Source organism: Triticum urartu, chromosome 7 (assembly GCF_003073215.2).
Source record: "Triticum urartu cultivar G1812 chromosome 7, Tu2.1, whole genome shotgun sequence".
Taxonomy (NCBI): Eukaryota; Viridiplantae; Streptophyta; class Magnoliopsida; order Poales; family Poaceae; genus Triticum; species Triticum urartu.
This window is the reverse complement of record NC_053028.1, coordinates 553,689,932-553,712,875: the sequence shown is the minus strand read 5'-3', so window position 1 is coordinate 553,712,875 and position 22,944 is coordinate 553,689,932. Positions and strand designations below refer to the sequence as shown.

Below are 22,944 nucleotides of genomic sequence, written 5' to 3'. Positions count from 1 at the left end.
TGGAAGAGGGCCGGCTATTGGCACTCAGCCGGTCCAGCATCTACCAGCAAAGCCTGCGCCGATACCACAACAGGAAGGTCAGGCCAAGATCTTTCCAAGAAGGCGACCTTGTGCTCCGGCTGATCCAGCGAACAGCCGACCAGCACAAGCTGTCGGCGCCTTGGGAAGGCCCTTTCATCATCAGCAAAGTACTAGGCAACGACTCCTACTACCTGATTGATGCTCAGAAGCCCCAAGCACTCAAGAGGGACAACTCCGGCAAGGAGACAGAGCGGCCATGGAATGCAAATCTCCTCCGAAGATTTTACAATTGATGCAGTATGTACCATGCTACCTTTTGTATTAAAGTACCAAGACTTTGGGCCCCCCCGAGACGAGCTTGGGGACTGCCCTCTTTTGTCTGCATGATAAAAATTATGCCTACAAGTATGTTACTCTTTGTCATACCGCTTGGCACCGGGCTCGACAAGTCGGCCCGGGGACTTGCTGCCTTGCACTATGAAATGCTTCCTGCAGCCAGACAAGTAGTGTGTAACACCTAAACCGTCTTCTGTCAGAAGTCGCAGCTCACAGAGCGACTGTACGGTGGGTAGAGGTAAGGTAGAATGGGTGTTCGCATGAAAAATGGTTAAGGACTCAAAGCATAAAACATAGCTCAAGACGGCTTCCAGCCTTTTTCGCAAACCGACTCTCGAATAGTCGGATTGCCGCCTTCTATTCAACTTGCTCAGAAACTCTTAAAAATGGCTAAGTACTTGCCTTCTCAAAGTATCCAAGCATTTGATCCAGCGACAGTCCGCAGAGCGGCTGTCCGATTGGCAAGGCAGGCAACTAAGAGAAAGCGGCAAAGGAAAAAAGCCAAAACAGCAATGAGCAAGAAAAGATAGAACTCGGATAAATATATTTACATAACATAGGCCCTTGGCCGAATCTTCGAGCAGAAGTTCAAAATACACCACGCGGGTGGAATTGTGCGAATTAACAAGTTCTTCAAAGACTACTGAAGCAGATAAAATAAAGAAAAAGCGGCAACTTAGGAAGCAGCAGACGGATTCGGAGGGTCGGAGGAGGCGGCAGCGTCAGACGTTGGAGCGGCCGGCTGGGTAGTCTCAGCTTGATCGCCTCCTGTGGCAGTCGACTCGGTCGCACGCGGCTCATTGCTGGAGGCGCGGTCGAGCTGAGGTTGGCCGTCTACTCCGTCTTCTGGTGCCTCTGCCTCGCCTCCGTCCTCCGCCTCGCCCTCCTCCTCGACGCTGGAGCCAATCACCTCCGCCGAGTCCTCGCTGTAGTCTGGGTTCATCCCAAACCACTCCGGCGGTACCTCCTCGCCGTCTTCAGATCGCTCGGGGACGAAGATACTGGTGTCGGTGTACTCGGCGATCGCCGCAGTACGCTTGACGAGGGCGTCTTCCGCAGCTGCCAGCTCCGGCTGGGCCTCTGACCGAAGCGTGGCCAGCCGGTCTAGATCCAGCCCCGGATACCATGCCTTGACGAACTCCAAGGCCCGGCATGCTCCAGCTCGGGCCGAAGAGCCCTTCCAGGCCTCAAGACGACCAGCCGTGACCTCTAGCCAGTCGTCCGTCAGGCTGGGGGTGCGCGGAGCCTGCATATCCGGCCACAGGGCAGCAATCGCCTGGGCACCGACACGCTGAAGCCGGCGCAACATCCGATGAGCCGGTCGAAGGCGAGCCTCGATGCTCAGGATGTGCTCGTCAAGAGTTCGGGGGGCGTTGGCGGCAATCTCTGCACCCTCCGCCCTCCGACCTTCATGGTCATCCTCGATGGCTTGGAGGGCGGCCTGCGACTGCCTAGGAAAGAAGTCTGCAAAGACAGGAAGAAACAAAGAAGCAAGTCAAAAACCAGAAGTCGGCACGACTTAAATCGGCAGCTCGAAGAAAGAAAGTAAAGAAACCCACCATCAACGATGTCTTCAATCTCATGGAAGCCGGAGGCCAGCATCGCCTCCTTGTCAGACCAGGAGGAGCGCTCGCTCGCGAACTCGGCCAAGAGGGCGGTTTCCGTCTCCTCCGCCTCCCTCTGCGTCTTCACAAGTAGCTCCTTCTGCTCTGCCAATTGAGTGGCTAGCAGGTCACGCTCCGTGGCGAGCTTGCCGCACTCCTCCTCTTTGGCGCGCAAAGCGGAGTTGGCGTCGCTCAGCTGCTGTTGAAGAGAAGTGTTGGATCCTGAAAAGAAGGAAGAAAGAAGGCGTTAAGTCATCAAGTAAAGAAGGTCACCGGGGAGATCCGGCCCGACTGCTCAGCAGTCGGCCCGAATCTCGGGGACTACAGCCCGCGGGTGCGCCAGCGCGCCCCCGCAAAGAAGGAAAAGGACTTACTCCGGCTCTCCGACAAATCGGCGGTCCGCTTGCCCAGCTCTTCAACGTTACGGTTGAAGGCAGTGACGCGGAGGTTGTGGTAATCCTGCGTCAAATGTTTCAGACAAAAAGTTAATACCCAGAGTTCATCAATTGGAGTTCCGAGCCGCCTGCTCAGCAGCCAGCCCGAAACTCGGGGACTACACCCAGTGGGTGCGCTGGCGCGCCCCCACAGAGAGGAACATGAAAACAAAGACCAAAGGAAAAAACATACCCGGACGGCTGCCCGCGACGCCAGGAACGCCTTGGTGCAACTCTGGAGAGCGTCGCCCTCAGTGCGAAGCTTCGCCTGGACGTCCAGGAGCGCCTGGTTCAGCGGCCCTGTGCCGCCTCCTCCCACCCACCCAATGGGCGCGGCGCTTGTCGCTTCGGCGTCTGGGATCGCCGAGCTGGCGGTGCCGGCTTCCAGGGGGCGGGGCGCCGAAGTCGCCTTCTCCAGACGGCGACGCGTTGGTGAGCCGACTCGGAGGAGCAGCCTCGCCACGGCCTCGTCTTCGGTCGGCGGCACCGGATGGTCCGCTGGCTGCTCCCCTTGCGCACTCGCAGACGGCGGCGGAGGCGGCGGCGGAACAATCACGTCCGGCGTAGAGGGGTCGCCGCCTTCCCTCTCTACGACGGGGTTCTCACCGCCGGCTTCCCCAGTCTGCCCCGTGAACTTCGGAGGCGGCGGCGCAGAGTTCAACGGGGTGACGAACACCGCCGATTAGCGGCGTGCGGCTTCCTCAGCCTGCCGCTTCATCGCGGCGGCGGCTTCGGCCTCCGCCAGTTTTTTCTTGGCAGAGGCCTCCGCCTTCTCCAGGCGAACAGCCTCTTCTTCGTTGCGCTTCTCCTGCGCATTCCGCTCCGTCGCCTCCCAGAGGTCAGCAGCGGGATCAATCCGCCGAGTGGTGGCAGACGTCTCGGCTGACCCCATGACGGAGGCGGCGGTGACCCTCTCAAGAGTGAGGGGAGCCCTGAAGCAAGGGGAGCAAGCAAAGACTCAGACAAAGCCACAAAGAAATAATAAAGCATTGAGACAGAATACTCACGTGGAGACCAATGGTGGCTTCTTCACTTCCTTACGGAAGCGGATGGCCTTCGTGGCTGCCTCGTCCCGCCGGGTCGCCGCAGCCGAACCCTTGGGTTTCTTCGGCCGACTGCCGAACAAGGTCGGCACGGCCCTGCGCTTCTTCCCACCGCCTGGAGCACCCGGCGCGGCAGAAGAGCCCGCGCCAGGCTGGCTAGCTCCTGGCCGATGGCGGGGGGGGGGGCGACTTCCCCCTCGGCGTCGTCGTCAGGCCAGTCGGCGAAAGTGGCCGAAGGCCTGAAGTCGCCTGGTGTTCCTCCTCCTCCCTCGACGTTGTCCTCCAGAGCCGCCGCCCCCAGATCGGGGTCGTCAACGTTGCTCTCCGCTCGGTCGGCGAGGAACTCACGGGCAGGCCCCGAGGTGCCGGCTGGCGGGTGGAGGAGGGGATTCTGACCAAAGCCGAATGGTCAAAACAAACTCGGCGAGAGAGAAGACAATCCAAAGAAAGAAAGGATAGGCAACTCACCACGGGCGGAGGGTTGGCGTGGGGATACAGCTCCTTGCCGAACCGCCAATCCTCCAGGAGCTTGCTATCCGAGAGGTAGTTCACCATGAAGGACACCTCTTCGTGAGGCATGTCCTTGGTGCACATCCGACTCGGGTCGCGGTGCCCGCTCATCTGGCATATCATGTGGGGGCGGCCTTGGAGTGGGAGAACTCGGCGCGCCACGAAGGCGGCCAACAGGTCTGGACCAGTCAAACCCTCCGACTGCGTCAGCACTCGGAGTCGCGCGATGGCGCCGGCTCCCGTAGGCGTCAGCGACTTGGCCCGGTACGACCAGTTGGGCAGTCGCCCAGCCGGCGGGTCGGCTTCGAAAGCCGGCAGGTTTACCCAGTCCCCCCTCGCGGAGACGCTCCTGACGTAAAAGTAGGATCTCTGCCACATCTTCCCCAAATTTATCAGCGAGTTGGAGGGGAAGGGATTGTCGGCCCCCGACCTCCGCACGGCGATGAAAGTGCCGCACTGAGCCGGCACGCCCGCGGCCTGGGTGCCAAGATTGGAGAAGAAGAACTCCCCCAGAGCTCGAGGGTGGGGAGGACTCCGAGGAAGCCTTCGCACAAGGCCATGAAGGCGGACAACAGCACCACTGTGTTGGGGGTGAGGTGGTGCGGCTGGAGGCCGTAGAACTCCAGGAAAGATCGGACGAAACTGCTCGCCGGCAGCCCCAACCCGCGCAAGCAGTGCGAGCGGAAGATGACCCGCTCACCCTCCTGTGGCGCGGGGCAAATCTCCCCCTTCAGCGCAAGGTGCACCCGCACGTGATCCTCGCCGGGAAGCCGACGAGTCCGGCGAAGGAACTCGATGTGGTCGTTGTGAACTTCGGAACCGTCCCAAGTGCCGGAGCGCACCGGGGGAGGCGCGGCGGCGGAGGAAGAACTCATCGCGAGCTGATCGCCGCGGTGTTCGCCGGAGCTTGGGAGCGCGGCGGAGCGAAGAAGAAGAAGAAGAAGGAGGAGAGCGAGGAGCAGTGAGAAGGAAGAAAGCGAGGAGTGGTGGGAAGGAGGGGCGCGCGTGCCCCCCTCTTCCCCCTACTTATAGCCCCGTGGGCTGCGAAGCCGAGGGGCGGATGTGGGGATTTACTGTGCCCACGGCCCCACGACCCCCACGTTCCACGATAAAGTTACTGCGCGCAGTAACTCCACGGGAATCCCAACCGTCCGCCAGGGCTGCAGCGGATCCGCTCGGGCGCCGAGGTGCGGTAGTGGCGGGCCCCGCCTATGGGCCTGTCCCGTCGCGCGCGTAGGCTGGTAGGACGGCCCAGCCACGTGTCATCGCAAGACAGGCCTAGAACGGGCGGCGGCCTGGAGGCTTAGCTAGCATGCTACTTGGATCCCGCCACGACGTTCGAAATATCGAGTAAGTCCGAATTGAGCGAGTCCAACTCCTTCTAGTCGGCCCGGCAGAAGTCAATCAAAGACCATGTGTTGAGCACCCGGAAAGAGAAACTGCTGAGGCTTCTCGGCCGATCGTCCGCGGCGCCTCACCAGCTTCGGGGACTACTGTCGGAGTAATGGGCCACGGGTAGGCCAACCCGAGCCCTAGAACCTTTCAAGACATCGGGGCAGGCTGCGCCCCTCAAGACCCCAGGACGAAGAGCCGCCTTCGAGAAGTCAACGGCAAGATGGCCGACTGACCACTCACGGCCGAGTCCCAGGGACGGCTTCAGGGAAAGCCGACTCCTGATTGGCGACTTCCAGAGAAGCCGGCTTTGGGGAGTCAGCCTGCGACTCAAACACCCCTCACGACCTCATCAAGTGGGACAGGGCAGGGGAGTGGCAACAATGAAGCCCGCTCCTGCCCCTTACCAAGGGTAGGCATGGCCACAGCACGCCGTACCCCGGAAGATCTCCGTGCAGCGTGGCACTGTAGCCATGCCGGCCCTGACATCAGCATCGCAGGACCGAATCCTGCACCCACGACGACTTGTCTGTACGGCCCAGAGGCAGCGGGTCCCACCAGTCAGTGAGACCCCAGGAGACGGCAAGAGGACCACCAGTCAGGTCCGCTGGGAGTCGGCCGAGCCCTCCCCCGGGGCCCACGCGCCATTAATCGAGATGTGATGGAGAGTGGCAATAGTGATCGCCCGCCAGGCGGCGGGGCTGTCGCCACGACCTCCTAGTCAAGCTCGCGTCATCAGAAGCATGGCTACAGTAATCAGCAGCCAACAAGACCCGCCCGCGGCGGACGCGGCCTGTCGGCTCCGTACCAGGCAAGTCGGCGGGGCCCGCCAGTCGGCGGGCCCCAGCAGTCGGCAGAGAAGACGGAGACCAGAGGCACTGACGGCTGGGCCCGCGTCCAGCCGGATTACCATTGTACCCCTGGGGGGTAGGCCTATATAAACCCCCCAGGGCACCCATGCAAAGGGTTGGAACCCATTAGCTCTAGACCAGATCATATAGAAGGGAGAGAGCTAGCCTCGCCCTCTCCTACCACCAGAAAACAGCTCAAGGGGCAACCGTGTAAACACTTTGCCATAGTGATCATGCGGAGACCCAGCAGAGCAGTAGTAGGGGTATTATCTCCCCGGAGAGCCCTGAAGCTGGGTAAGATTCGCCGACGTGCATGCCTTCGCCTCATCCCGTTTCCAGGCACCGGCGACGTTCTACTCGCCCCCACCATGATAAGCCATCCTTTGGCATATGTCGCACCAAACCCCCGACAGTGTTATCGGACGATGATTCTGATATGACCTTGCGCTGGAGACCTTTCCTGGTCCCTGTGGCCTTCTTCTCTGGCGCCTCATAGGGCGCCGAAGCCAGCATCTCCGTTAAGAGAGCACCTGCTGGATCCTCGGGCAGTGGGGTCGGACAGTCGATCTGCTCCGCTGTCGCGACCCATTCCTGTTAAATGGCATGGAGGCTTAGATCCCCCACATTATTATACCAGGGAAAGAAACATCTTATGAGATATAAAGAGCTTACCGGATTGGCAGGGCGCTTTGCGCTGAGTCCGCGATCCTCGGTAAGGGGAGGAGGTACCTCGACGGCCTTGAATAGCACCCTCCAGACGTCTTGGTGCGTCGTGTCAAAAAGCTCTCGCAACGTCTGGTGCTTAGCCGGGTCGAACTCCCACATATTGAATGTCCGTCCTTGACACGGAAGGATCCGGCGGAAGAGCATGACCTGGACCACGTTGACGAGCTTGATTTTCTTGCTTATCATATTTCTTACGCAGTTTTGGAGTCCGGTCAGCTCCACCGATGAACCCCAGGATAGGACCTTCTCTTTCCAGGAGGTGAGCCGCGTGGGGATGCCGGATCGAAATTCGGGGGCCACCGCCCAGTTGGTGTCGCGTGGGTCGGTGATGTAGAACCACCCTGATTGCCACCCCTTCACGGTCTCCACATAGGAGCCTTCGAGCCAGGTGACATTAGGCATTTTGCCCACCATGGCGCCTCCGCACTCCGCTTGCTGGCTGACCACCACCTTCGGTTTCACGTTGAAGGTCTTCCGCCATAGGCCGAAGTGGGGCTTGATGCGGAGGAAGGCCTCGCACACGACAATAAACGCCGAAATGTTGAGGATGAAATTGGGGGCCAGATCATGGAAGTCCAGCCCATAGTAGAACATGAGCCCTCAGACGAACGGGTGGAGGGGAAATCCCAGCCCGCGGACGAAGTGGGGGAGGAATACAACCCTCTCATGGGGTCCTGGAGTAGGGACGATCTGCCCCTCGTCTGGGAGCCGGTGCGCAATGTTTGCAGCCAGGTATCCGGCTTCCCGGAGCTTCACAATGTTCTCCTCTGTAACGGAGGAGACCATCCACTTGCCTCCCGCTCCGGACATGTTTGGAGTGGTTTTACGGAGAAAATGCGAACTTGGGCGCTGGAGCTCGAGTGCGCAAGAATGGATGCGCAGGGAAGAAGAAGGCGTGGGTGAAAAGGAGGAGTCCTTGTCCCTTTATAAGGGCGGAAGAAGCTATGCGCCTCCCCACCTGCCTGGTAAATTCGCTTATTCCCCAAGCACCGTAATTGATGGCACGATTGGGTTACCCACACCCTATTGATGAGAATCCTGTGATAAGGGGACACCATCTCTGCTTCGACAAGACGTCCCCAGAAAACCGCCTCGCAATACACGTAGTAGCTAGTTGAGAAAAACGGTTCGAATAATGACCGGGCCATGGCGTGATGTCACGTTATGAAAAGTTGTCAGCAGATTAGATTTGTGGGAATATTATACTCTCTACGATGGTATGTGGAATTTGTTTTGCAGAACCGGACACGATCCTTGTGTTCAAAATCTTCTATGGAGTATTCGGAGAAGGAACCCGCCTTGCAATGCCGAAGACAATTTGCGCGCCGGACTCATCGTCATTGAAGCCTGGTTCAGGGGCTACTGAGTGAGTCCTGGATTAGGGGGTCCTCGGACAGACGGACTATATACTTTGGCCGGACTGTTGGACTATGAAGATACAAGATTGAAGACTTCGTCCCGTGTCCGGGTGGGACTCTCCTTTGCATGGAAGGCAAGCTTGGCAATTCGGATATGTAGATCTCCTCCCTTGTAACCGACTCTGTGTAACCCTAGCCCCCTCTGGTGTCTATATAAACCAGAGGGTTTAGTCCGTAGGACAAAAACAATCAGAATCATAGGCTAGCTTCTAGGGTTTAGCCTCTACGATCTCGTGGTAGATCAACTCTTGTAATACTCATATCATCAAGATCAATCAAGTAGGACATAGGGTATTACCTCCATCGAGAGGGCCCGAACCTGGGTAAACATTGTGTCCCCTGCCTCCTGTTACCATCCGCCTTAGACGCACAGTTCGGGACCCCCTACCCGAGATCCGCAGGTTTTGACACCAACAGAGGGCCACCGAGGGGCCCACGAGGCAGGGGCGCGCGCCTAGGGGTGAAGGAAATATGCCCTAGAGGCAATAATAAAGTTATTATTTATTTCCTTATTTCATGATAAATGTTTATTATTCATGCTAGAATTGTATTAACCGGAAACATAATACATGTGTGAATACATAGACAAACAGAGTGTCACTAGTATGCCTCTACTTGACTAGCTCGTTGATCAAAGATGGTTAAGTTTCCTAACCATAGACATGAGTTGTCATTTGATTAACGGGATCACATCATTAGGAGAATGATGTGATTGACTTGACCCATTCCGTTAGCTTAGCACTTGATCGTTTAGTTTGTTGCTATTGCTTTCTTCATAACTTATACATGTTTCTATGATTATGAGATTATGTAACTCCCGTTTACCGGCGGAACACTTTGTGTGCCACCAAACGCCACAACGTAACTGGGTGATTATAAAGGTGCTCTACAGGTGTCTCCGAAGGTACTTGTTGGGTTGGCGTATTTGGAGATTAGGATTTGTCACTCCGACTGTCGGAGAGGTATCTCTGGGCCCACACGGTAATGCACATAACTATAAGCCATGCAAGCATTACAACTAATGAGTTACTTGCGGGATGATGTATTTGTTGGGTAACGTAGTAATTTCAAAAAAAATCCTACGCACACGCAAGATCATGGTGATGCATAGCAACGAGAGGGGAGAGTGTTGTCCATGTACCCTTGTAGACCGAAAGCGGAAGCGTTAGCACAACGCGGTTGATGTAGTCGTACATCTTCACTATCCGACAGATCAAGTACCGAACGTACGACACCTCCGAGTTCAGCACACGTTCAGCCCGATGACGTCCCTCGAACTCCGATCCAACCGAGTGTTGAGGGAGAGTTTTGTCAGCACGACAGCATGGTGACGATAATTATGTTCTACCGACGCAGAGCTTCGCCTAAGCACCGCTACAGTATTATCGAGGTGGACTATGGTGGAGGGGGGCACCGCACACAGCTAAAAGATTAAACGATTAATTGTTCTATGGGGTGCCCCCTGCCCCCGTATATAAAGGAGCAAGGGGAGGAGGCGGCCGGCCAGGGAGAGGCGCGCCAAGGGGGAGTCCTACTCCCACTAGGATTAGGACTCCTCCTATTCCTAGTAGGTGTAGGAGAGGGGGAAGGAAAGGGAAAGGGGGAGAAGGAAAGAGGGGCCCGGCCCCCCTTGCCCTAAACCAATTCGGTTTGGGCCTTGGGGGGCGCGCCCCACACTCCCCTTGCTGCCCTCTATTTCCACTAAGGCCCATGTAGGCCCATTAAGCCCCCGGGGGTTCCGGTACTCCGGTAAAATCCCGATTTCACCCGGAACACTTCCGATATCCAAACATAGGCTTCCAATATATCAATCTTCATGTATCGACCATTTCGAGACTCCTCGTCATGTCTAGGATCACATCCGGGACTCCGAACAACCTTCGGTACATAAAAACATATAAACTCATAATATAACTGTCATAGAAACGTTAAGTGTGCGGACCCTACGGGTTCGAGAACTATGTAGACATGACCGAGACATGTCTCCGGTCAATAACCAATAGCGAAACCTGGATGTTCATATTGGCTCCCACATATTCTACGAAGATCTTTATCGGTAAAACCGCATAACAACATACGTTGCTCCCTTTGTCATCGGTATGTTACTTGCCCGAGATTCGATCGTCGGTATCTCAATACCTAGTTTAATCTCGTTACCGGTAAGTCTCTTTACTCATTCTGTAATACATCATCTCGCAACTAACTCATTAGTTGCAATGCTTGCAAGGCTTAAGTGATTTTCATTACCGAGAGGGCCCAGAGATACCTCTCTAACAATCAGAGTGACAAATCCTAATCTCGAAATATGCCAGCCCAACAAGTACCTTCGGAGATACCTATAGAGCACCTTTATAATCACCCAGTTACGTTTTGATGTTTGGTAGCACACAAAGTGTTCCTCCGATAAACGGGAGTTGCATAATCTCATAGTCATAGGAACATGTATAAGTCATGAAGAAAGCAATAGCAACATACTAAACGATCGGGTGCTAAGCTAACGGAATGGGTCAAGTCAATCACATCATTCCCCTAATGATGTGATCTCATTAATCAAATGACAACACTTTGTCTATGGTTAGGAAACTTAACCATCTCTAATCAATGAGCTAGTCAAGTAGAGGCATACTAGTGACATACTGTTTGTCTATGTATTCACACATGTATTATGTTTTCTGTTAATACAATTCTAGCATGAATAATAAACATTTATCATGATATAAGGAAATAAATAATAACTTTATTATTGCCTCTAGGGCATATTTCCTTCAGTCTCCCACTTGCACTAGAGTCAATAATCTAGATTACACAGTAATGATTCTAACACCCATGGAGCCTTGGTGCTGATCATGTTTTGCTCATGGAAGAGGCTTAGTCAACGGGTCTGCAACATTCAAATCCGTATGTGTCTTTGCAAATTTCTATGTCTCCCACCTGGACTAAATCCCAGATGGAATTGAAGCGCCTCTTGATGTGCTTGGTTCTCTTGTGAAATCCGGATTCCTTCGCCAAGGCAATTGCAGCAGTATTGTCACAAAAGATTTTCATTGGACCCGATCCACTAGGTATGACACCTAGATCGGATATGAACTCCTTCATCTAGAATCCTTCATTTGCTGCTTCCGAAGCAGCTATGTACTCCACTTCACAAGTAGATCCCGCCACAACACTTTGTTTAGAACTGCACCAACTGACAGCTCCACCGTTCAATGTAAACACGTATCCGGTTTGCGATTTAGAATCGTCTGAATCAGTGTCAAAGCTTGCATCAATGTAACCATTTACGATGAGATCTTTGTTACCTCCATAAACGAGAAACATATCCTTAGTCCTTTTCAGGTATTTCAGGATGTTCTTGACCGCTGTCCAGTGATCCACTCCTGGATTACTTTGGTACCTCCCTGCTAGACTTATAGCAAGGCACACATCAGGTCTGGTACACAGCATTGCATACATGATAGAGCCTATGGCTGAAACATAGGGATCATCTTTCATTTTCTCTCTATCTTCTGCAGTGGTCGGGCATTGAGTCTTACTCAACTTCACACCTTGTAACACAGGCAGGAACTCTTTCTTTGCTTGATCCATTTTGAACTTCTTCAAAACTTTGTCAAGGTATGTGCTTTGTGAAAGTCCAATTAAGCGTCTTGATCTATCTCTATAGATCTTGATGCCTAATATATAAGCAGCTTCACCGAGGTCTTTCATTGAAAAACTCTTATTCAAGTATCCTTTTATGCTATCCAGAAATTCTATATCATTTCCAATCAACAATATGTCATCCACATATAATATTAGAAATGCTACAGAGCTCCCACTCACTTTCTTGTAAATACAGACTTCTCCAAAAGTCTGTATAAAACCAAATGCTTTGATCACACTATCAAAGCGTTTATTCCAACTCCGAGAGGCTTGTAGCAGTCCATAAATGGATCGCTGGAGCTTGCACACTTTGTTAGCTCCCTTTGGATCGACAAAACCTTCTGGTTGCATCATATACAACTCTTCTTCCAGAAATCCTTTCAGGAATGCAGTTTTGACATCCATTTGCCAAATTTCATAATCCTAAAATGCGGCAATTGCTAACATGATTTGGACAGACTTTAGCATCACTACGGGTGAGAAGGTCTCATCGTAGTCAATCCCTTGAACTTGTCAAAAACCTTTTGCAACAAGTCGAGCTTTATAGACAGTAATATTACCTTCAGCGTCAGTCTTCTTCTTGAATATCCATTTATTCTCAATTGCTTGCCGATCATCGGGCAAGTCAACAAAGTCCACACTTTGTTCTCATACATGGATCCCATCTCAGATTTCATGGCCTCAAGCCATTTTGCGGAATCTGGGCTCACCATCGCTTCTTCATAGTTCGTAGGTTCGTCATGGTCTAGTAACATAACTTCCAGAACATGATTACCATACCACTCTAGTGCGAATCTTACTCTGGTTGACCTACGAGGTTCAGTAACAACTCGATCTAAAGTTTCATGATCATCATCATTAACTTCCTCACAAATTGGTGTAGGTGTCGCAGAAACCGGTTTCTGTGATGAAATACTTTCCAATAAGGGAGCAGGTACAATTACCTCATCAAGTTCTACTTTCCTCCCACTCACTTCTTTCGAGAGAAACTTCTTCTCTAGAAAAACACTGAATTTAGCAACAAAAGTCTTGCCTTCAGATCCGTGATAGAAGGTGTACCCAATAGTCTCCTTTGGGTATCCTATGAAGACACATTTCTCCGATTTGGGTTCGAGCTTATCAGGTTGAAGCTTTTTCACATAAGCATCCCAGCCCCAAACTTTCAGTAACGACAACTTTGGTTTCTTACCAAACCATAGTTCATAAGGCGTCGTCTCAATGGATTTCGATGGTGCCCTATTTAAGGTGAATGCGACTGTCTCTAAAGCATAACCCCAAAACGATAGCGGTAAATCAGTAAGAGACATCATAGATCGCACCATATCTAGTAAAGTACGATTACGACGTTCGGACACACCATTACGCTGTGGTGTTCCGGGTGGCGTGAGTTGCGAAACTATTCTGAAATGAAGACCAAACTCATAACTCAAATACTCTTCTCCACGATCAGATCATAGAAACTTTATTTTCTTGTTATGATGATTTTCAACTTCACTCTGAAATTCTTTGAACTTTTCAAATGTTTCTGACTTATGTTTCATTAAGTACATATACCCATATCTGCTTAAATCATCTGTGAAGGTGAGAAAATATCGATATCCGCCACATGCTTCAACATTCATCGGACCACATATATCTGTATGTATGATCTCCAACAAATCTGTTGCTCTCTCCATAGTTCCGGAGAACGGTGTTTTAGTCATCTTGCCCATGAGGCACGGTTCGCAAGTACCAAGTGATTCATAATCAAGTGGTTCCAAAAGTCCATCAGTATGGAGTTTCTTCATGCGCTTTACTCCGATATGACCTAAACGGCAGTGCCACAAATAAGTTGCACTATCATTATCAGCTCTGCATCTTTTGGCTTCAATATTATGAATATGTGTATCACCACTATCGAGATTTAGCAAAAATAGACCAGTCTTCAAGGGTGCATGACCATAAAAGATATCACTCATAAATAGAACAACCATTATTCTCCGATTTAAATGAATAACCGCCTCACATCAAACAAGATCCAGATATAATGTTCATGCTCAACGCTGGCACCAAATAACAATTATTTAGGTCTAATACTAATCCCGAAGGTAGATGTAGAGGCAGCGTGTGATACGTCTCCAACGTATCTATAATTTTTGATTGCTCCATGCTATATTATCTACTGTTTTGGACTATATTGGGCTTTATTTTCCACTTTTATATTATTTTTGGGACTAACCTATTAACTGGAGGCCCAGCCCGGAATTGCTGTTTTTGCCTATTTCAGTGTTTCGGATAAACGGAATATCAAACGGAGTCCAAACGGAATAAAATCTTCGGAAACGTGATTTTCTCAACGAACGTGATCCAGGAGACTTGGACCCTACTGCAAGGGATCAAAGAGGAGGTCACGAGGGTGGGGGGCACGCCCCCCCTATGGCGCGCTCCCCTGCCTCGTGGGCCCCTTGGTGCTCCACCGACGTACTCCTTCCTCCTATATATACACACGTACCCCCAAACGATCAGAACAGGAGCCAAAAACCTAATTCCACTGCCGCAACTTTCTGTATCCACGAGATCCCATCTTGGGGCCTGTTCCAGAGCTCCGCCGGAAGAGGGCCGTCATCATGGAGGGCTTCTACATCATCAGAGCCTCTCCGATGAAGTGTGAGTAGTTTACCTCAGACCTTCGGGTCCATAGTTAGTAGTTAGATGGCTTCTTCTCTCTCTTTGAATCTCAATACAAAGTTCTCCCCCTCTCATGGAGATCTATTCGATGTAATCTTCTTTTTGCGGTGTGTTTGTTGAGACCGATGAATTGTGGGTTTATGATCAAGTCTATCTATGAATAATATTTGAATCTTCTCTGAATTCTTTTATGTATGATTGGTTATATTTTCAAGTCTCTTTGAATTATCCGTTTGGTTTGGCCAACTAGATTGGTAGTTCTTGCCATGGGAGAAGTGCTTAGCTTTGGGTTCGATCTTGCGGTGTCCTTACCCAGTGACAGAAAGGGCAGCAAGGCACGTATTGTACCGTTGCCATCGAGGATAACAAGATGGGGTTTATTTCATATTGCATGAATTTATCTCTCTACATCATGTCATCTTGCTTAAGGCGTTACTCTGTTTTTAACTTAATACTCTAGATGCATGCTGGATAGCGGTCGATGAGTGGAGTAATAGTAGTAGATGCAGAATCGTTTCGATCTACTTGTCACGGACGTGATGCCTATATACATGATCATGCCTAGATATTCTCATAATTATGCTCAATTCTATCAATTGCTCAACAGTAATTTGTTCACCCACCATAGAATACTTATGCTCTTGAGAGAAGCCACTAGTGAAACCTATGGCCCCGGGTCTATTCTCATCATATCAATCTCCATCACTTTAATATTGTTTTGCTTTTTACTTTGCCTTTACTTTTTACTTTGTATCTTTATATCAAAAATACCAAAAAGATTATATCTATCAGATCTCACTCTCGTAAGTGACCGTGAAGGGCTTGACAACCCCTAATCGCGTTGGTTGCGAGTAGCTGTCGCTTTGTGCAGGTACGAGGGACTTGAGCGTGGGCTCCTACTGGATTGATACCTTGGTTCTCAAAAACTGAGGGAAATACTTACGCTACTCTACTGCATCATCCCTTCCTCTTTGGGGAAAACCAACGCAAGCTCAAGATGAAGGAAATATGCCCTAGAGGCAATAATAAAGTTATTGTTTATTTCCTTATATCATGATAAATGTTTATTGTTCATGCTAGAATTGTATTAACCGGAAACATAATACATGTGTGAATACATAGACAAATAGAGTGTCACTAGTATGCCTCTACTTGACTAGCTCGTTGATCAAAGATGGTTATGTTTCCTAACCATAGACATGAGTTGTCATTTGATTAGCGGGATCACATCATTAGGAGAATGATGTGATTGACATGACCCATTCCGTTAGCTTAGCACCCGATCGTTTAGTATGTTGCTATTGCTTTCTTCATGACTTATACATGTTCCTATGACTATGAGATTATGCAACTCCCATTTACCAGAGGAACACTTTGTGTGCTACCGAACGTCACAACATAATTGGTTGATTATAAAGGTGCTCTACAGGTGTCTCCGAAGGTACATGTTGGGTTGGCGTATTTCGAGATTAGGATTTGTCACTCCGATTGTCGGAGAGGTATCTCTGGGCCCTCTCGGTAATACACATCACTTAAGCCTTGCAAGCATTGCAACTAATGAGATAGTTGCGGGATGATGTATTACGGAACGAGTAAAGAGACTTGTCGGTAACGAGATTGAACTTGGTATTGAGATACCGACGATCGAATCTCGGGCAAGTAACATACCGATGACAAAGGGAACAACGTATGTTGTTATGCGGTCTGACCAATAAAGATCTTCGTAGAATATGTGGGAGCCAATATGAGCATCCAGGTTCCGCTATTGGTTATTGACCGGAGACGTGTCTCGGTCATGTCTACATACTCTCGAACCCGTAGGGTCCGCACGCTTAAAGTTTCAATGACAGTTATATTATGAGTTTATGAGTTTTGATGTACCGAAGGAGTTCGGAGTCCCGGATGAGATCAGGGACATGACGAGGAGTCTCGAAATGGTCGAGACGTAAAGATCGATATATTGGACGACTATATTCGGATATCGGAAAGGTTTCGAGTGATTCAGGTATTTTTTCGGAGTACCGGAGAGTTACGGGAATACGTATTAGGCCTTATTGGGCCATACGGGAAAGAAGGAAAAGGGCCTCATGGGTGGCCGCACCCCTCCCCTTGGTCTGGTCCGAATTGGACTAGGGAAGGGGGGCGCCCCCTTCCTTCCTTCTCCTTTTCCCTTCCTCTTTTCTTATTTCATATGGGAGGTGGAATCCTACTAGGACTAGTAGAACGCCCGTGTGTTGCCACGGGCTTTTAATTTAATTTTTAATTACACGTAATTAAATGCGTGTGCGTTATTACGGGCAACAAAATCTCTTACCAAAACTAAAGTTTTTTTAACACGGTATGGACGTAGCGCTCATATATACGCGCATACACGCACTCCTATGGACGCACACATGCACATCCTACCCGTATGAGCACCTCCGAGAGACTAACTCGGCGTATCAAGCTTGGAATGAGATACATGTCATAGTATGTTTGTGCACGTATAATTCATACATGTATCTATGCATGATTGGCTTATCCACCTTCTTGAGCTCATCTCCCGTGAGCATCCCATCATCATTGTTCTTGTCACGCTGTTAATGTCACACACCCAAACGAATTTATTTTTAGTAGATTCGATTGATTTAGTCCAAAATGGTGATGCAAACATAACTTCGCCCAACAATGTGGAGTTAAAGATTCCCGCAAAAAAAGCTACGGGTCAAAGATGTGGCCGATTGTCTCCATCCAAAACTCCTTGAGCTTATCCTTGTTAAGGAATTCGTCCAGCTCGATTTTCCTCTTGGGCAGGGATGACGAGGTCTTTTGATCGATGGATGGGTATAGGGTCGAGGGAATCGATTTGGTTTTACTGGGAGGGAGAAAAAACAGCAGGGAGGAATGATGTTAGGAGGTGAGGCGGAAATAAACTGTGGACGCCAGCCTACCAACTCGACAATGCAAAAATAAGCCCGTGGCAACCGGGAAGTGTTCTTAGTTAAATTCCATGAGGGCATGCCATTGAACAAAATTCAAATGAACCAATTCAGCTCACGTACACAAAAGCATGCCCTCATCCATGAAGTGTGGAGATCCGACAGAATAAGTATCAAAACAAAGTGTTATTAGCCCTGTTTAAGAATTCGTCCAATTAACCAGTTAACTTGCCAATTAATCCCTACTCATAGGGTCACCGAGTAGCCGATAAACCAATAAATCGTCCGATTAATTGATTAAATGACTGATTAACTTGCTGATTAGCCTATTAATCCCCTACTCGCCAGCCAACCGTTAACGATTTCTTCAACAATGGTTATTAGTTAGATGCATGTGCGTTGCTATGACTATAATGCAAGTATGAGTTTCTAGAACTACTTCTTTAGACTGTAATATTGTCCAATGGCATGACATCTGGTAATTTTTTTTCTGCCACAAAAATCAACATGTTGGTGTTTAAGCATAAGGACATTCAATAATCAAGGAACTGATGGTAACAAATAAATATCAGTGATATAATTCATTCCTTTGCAAAGTGGTGAAGTAGCAGCACATCACATCACAGAAATCACAAGGCTGCAAAAAAGATAGTGTCGCAATATTACTACCAAGAAATTAATAGATGGATGACAGATGTGGAGGCACATCACTGCAGTTCTCACTGCCGGCACAAGGTCTGGACAACACATAACCGACAAGCACCACTTTCGCCTACAGGACCATTTCTCTCCATCATCTCCGACCTTGTTACAACAAACTAATACAAGAAACTGAAAAGAAAACTATGAGTAAATGAACACATGAACAAAGAAGAGATATCAATAAGAAATTATTTCTATGGTTTCACATGTAGACTTTGTAACTCCAATCCTTGAAGCCCCTTTACTCCACCGTGGAAAAACAAAAGGCACTTGTACCATACTTACCTCGTCATTCATTTCTTAATTTTTTTCATCAAGTTCATTTCTTTTCTTTTTTTCATCAAGCAATCCAAACTTGATGAAAAAAAAATAAGAAATGAATGACGAGGTAATAAGATGGAGCGTTGCTAAGGAACGCCGCCTCCTCCCTGCATTTAAGGGCCTCGGCCGCGCAACAAAGAGACAACATAGGTCATGTGGCTGGGGTGCGTGACTGTGAATGACCTAACACTGGTAGCAGAATAGTATACAAATAACCTTGTTAGCTGCGACGTTGCTTTGAGGCACTGGTCTCAGACAATCCAGGAAAACTATGATCTGGATAATACCAACTCCCTCCAATAAAAGCACTGAAATAACAGTTGTACGCATAGTAAGCATGATCAATATAAAAATAAGTATACGCATAGTAAGCATGATCAATAGAGGAAAATAAAACAGAAATCGCTCTCCGAGGTTAAAAGTGTAACAAGAAACCCAATAAGCATTGAGCCCCTCAGTGAGGCGCAAGCTGGTAATATACATATACACATCGCAGAAGAGACAACCTTGAACCATGCCTCCTCTCCTGCACACCATGTACACGGCGCAAGCCCGATGCCACCCATCCTTTGTGCGCCTTGCTGCTCTGGTGGCGGCACGCGAATGCAGGGAAGTCTTTCGCATGAGGCACGAGCAGGTTCTCCCGGAAACCCATGCCCGGGCCTAACATCAGGAGCTCCGCATGGTTCGGATGGTTGGAAGAGAAAATGTGTGAAAGTTGCTTACCTACATCAAGTCACTGTAACTTGAGCATCCTAATGTATGACCTGCTTACTTGAGGGGACAGAGAGAGCCTATGGAATGTAAGTTCCTTGGATAATATTGAGTTTCCATCAATGTTTCTAGAGGGGGATTACCCCAGCTAACTGGATTTCAGAGAAGAGCATGATTCTGAGGTTCTCCAACCGCAACCTCTGTTAATATTTTATTTTTCCATTGTTTCTGCATTTTACTCCATGTACTGCAAATTTTGCAAGTTAGTAAATAATTAAGTAAACCAATATCTAAAATTTATGTCGTGGTCTATATGAACATAAATAGTGAATAACATTTTACGCACTTCTAATGTTTTTGCTCTCTAATTCGTAGGTACTTGTTATATTCAGTTTGTCACTATGAGATAAGCTAATAAGCACGGCGTGGACATAATTAATTAAACCTCATCCGTTGTTCACAACTTTGATTTATTTACTTCTCTCTCTGTCATGAGATAGGGCAATAACCACAAAGGTGTATGCTATTGATCTGCTATTCACATCTTGCTTCCAGGTTGCTCAAAGTCTAAGCTAATAATATAATGCTACATTATTCTCAACTAAAACCATGCCAACTTCTGAACTTCAGGCTACAGATGTGTAGGTTGCTTACTACCTAAACGAAACTGATGAGATCAAGAAAGATTAATTATACCATTAATCGATTATGAGCATGCATGTGGCACATCTTCCAGTTACATGCATCAAATTAAGGTTATTTAGCTTATACCCAAAATTGTGCTGCATAGCAGAATGTATCTCAGCTAATGATGGTGGGTGGAAACTCCATAAGACCAAGATACACCTGCTTAGCTTGCATGAATGATATGGAGTTGAAATCTCTGTAAGATATAAATTAGTTCATGCATATTGAAGTTATATGTAACAATTCTGGAGCAAGCAGAGAGAACAAGCTCTAGCTAAAGGATAGAACAACATAATATATCCATGAAGATTTGCTCGATATAGCATTGTTCATTCTTAGCCCAGTAAGCCTGTAGTACATGAGGAATGTGCGACATAAAGTCCCTCTATAACTCCCAATCATGTGGGTTGAGTAATAACATCCTGCAGATGTAGACAAAAAAATTATACCATAAAATATTTGTTTGCAAAACAGCTATTATACACATCAGGAGATAAGAAACTACGTTTCTGAATCCAACCTTTGTTGCATTAATAGAAGCATTTCAAAATGTTGTTTAATGGACAATGAAATAGGAAAGCCATATTTCTCCAACTTTAAAAACAAGTGATCTTGATATATATGTACATAATCTAGAGCCCGGTATCTATCCTTCACCTTGATATCAATTATCAAACAGATGTCGGATATACAACTACTATAATTTCCCGAAATGCTAAATTATTCAAACTATTTAAGAGAACCGCAGCAGTTAATTGAACATAAAACAATGGAGATATGAACCAAATACTATGTGTAAAGTGTAAACATTTTATGAACCTTTGTATCCCTTGAAGCTTCAGGGATATCTCATCGGCTATGTTGCGTGCCAGTTGCAGGAGAAGGGCCATAAGGACCCCTTGGTTTAGAGGAACATGGTTCGCTCCACACAGCCCTTGCAAATCAACCTGGCCGAATGGGCATTTAGAGTATCAGGTATCCACAATTATACATATGGTAACTAAAACGGTGTATGACTTGATAAAACTGAGAAATTTTAGACCTTGTGGGGTTGAAAGCCAAGCTCATTTATACATTTCAAAATATCTTTTAAAATAACAAATAACATTGAAGGCATACATGTAACTGTGTTCTACGTGTACAAAAATAATTCTCTCGTGAGGTTGTACCATATAACATAAATTTTCAGTCACTTGGTTCAGTTATGCAGAGATGGTGTTCTCATTTCCGGTTTCTAGTGGATACAGAAGAAACAACTTACATTCTGAGGTGAACAATGAACTATATCCACAGCTTCCTGATTGTTTAAGTGCTCACATAGTCCATCTGATGCAAATATAACAAACTGATATTTTGCACAGTCTATGTTCTTCAATGGATGGTTCGGGACAAAGAATTGGATTATGGAAGGGCCTTCGAATATGGAACCAGGCCAGAAGGGGCTCATGATTAAATTCCGAACTTTTTAGGTAGGTGTGGCCAATCATTCTGGAAACCTGAATACAAAGAAAAAAACATAGCACGAGTAATTATTATGTGAGATATGTCAGAAGACATCGACCTTGGGACTTTGCACAAATGGTATGCTCTTGGCATCATTAATCCATGAAATGGGGCGCAAATTGAAACCTTTATCAAATAAACTCCTGGCCCAGGTTTACACAGAGGAGTATTTATAGACATCATCAATTTTACAGAGGCCGGCAAAATGAAATACCTGAATAATGCCCTTCATGCATCAAACTTTGTGTTTTAGGGCCATGATCCGGGGGTCATTTGGGTGTACCTGTCTTAGCTCATCCCTTACAGCCGGAAAGCTCGCGTTATGCTCAGATGACAGCTGAACTGCCTTAATGTCTTTGGCGCCTCTTTCGACCCTCCCGGGGACAACACATGAATCACCAGTGTTTGCTATGTAGAGGACCCCTTCATTGATAATGCCAACCAAACAACATGACCCAACCGAGGAGATCTGCGGTTTGACGAGCCATTGCTTCCTCACGTGATTCAGAAACACCTCCTCCATGGCAGTGTAGGATCTGTAGAGGATGTCGGCCGAGAGGTCTGTTGTTCCATCGCAAACTCTGCATTGAAGTAATCATCAGCCAGCTATAACTAACAAACCAATTGAAAGTCTGATGATTCATTCATCTAAAATGGCAAACCACCATATCTAACTTATTGAGGAATATACTATTGTAACATGAATTGTGAAGGACCTGATATCATGGAAGCTTCTGAACAAGCAATCCCAAATCATGACATAAGTATTTCATCAACAAATAAGTGTCACATTTCAGGTAATAGTCAGGCATGTGTATGTTTGCAGCAGGAAATAAATAACGCACAACTGCTCAACGGCGAGGAACAACTGCAAAGGCGATGCCGCCCAGGTCCACGCAAGGCTGAACCCGGTGGTGTCCAAGTGGTGCCGGGTAGCAGCGAGCGCCTCCACAGCGCCTTCCGCCACCACCAGTGCCCGCCACCGGCACCCATCGCCCCATTATCTTTTCGCTGCAGCTGCACGAGCACGACACAGGAGCAGGGTAAATAACAGCAGCATGAACACACAGGGAGGCCAACCACGAACAATAACATCAGTACGGGTCGGCCACGAGCAGAAGCGGCATGCATCAGCAAGAAACAGCAGCGGCAACATGACATGGCGACTACAGCGCACGAGCACACGGGCCCGACAGCGGGTAATAGCAGCACCTGCAACATGACAGGGTGGCGGCGTCGAGCTGGTAACCCTAATCCTAGCTCGCCGGCCAGGGGAAATTGGGTGAGCGAGAGAGAGAGAGAGGACTGGCCTAGCCGGCGTCGCCGTCGAGGACCATGGGGTATCGTCGGGAGGAGCCGCCGAGGACCATCGAGAATCGCCGGGAGGAGCCATCGAGGACCACAGGGAATCGCCGATAGGAGCCTCCCTCGTCTTTCATCGAGCACCAACAGCGACAG

General features: G+C 48.7%; 1 pseudogene; it reads right to left on the bottom strand.

Annotated features, from left to right (window-relative positions):
• Nucleotides 1-18,099: 18,099 nt before the first annotated feature.
• On the bottom strand, nucleotides 18,100-22,486 carry LOC125518611 (annotated as a pseudogene).
• Between the last annotated feature and the right edge of the window lie 458 nt (nucleotides 22,487-22,944).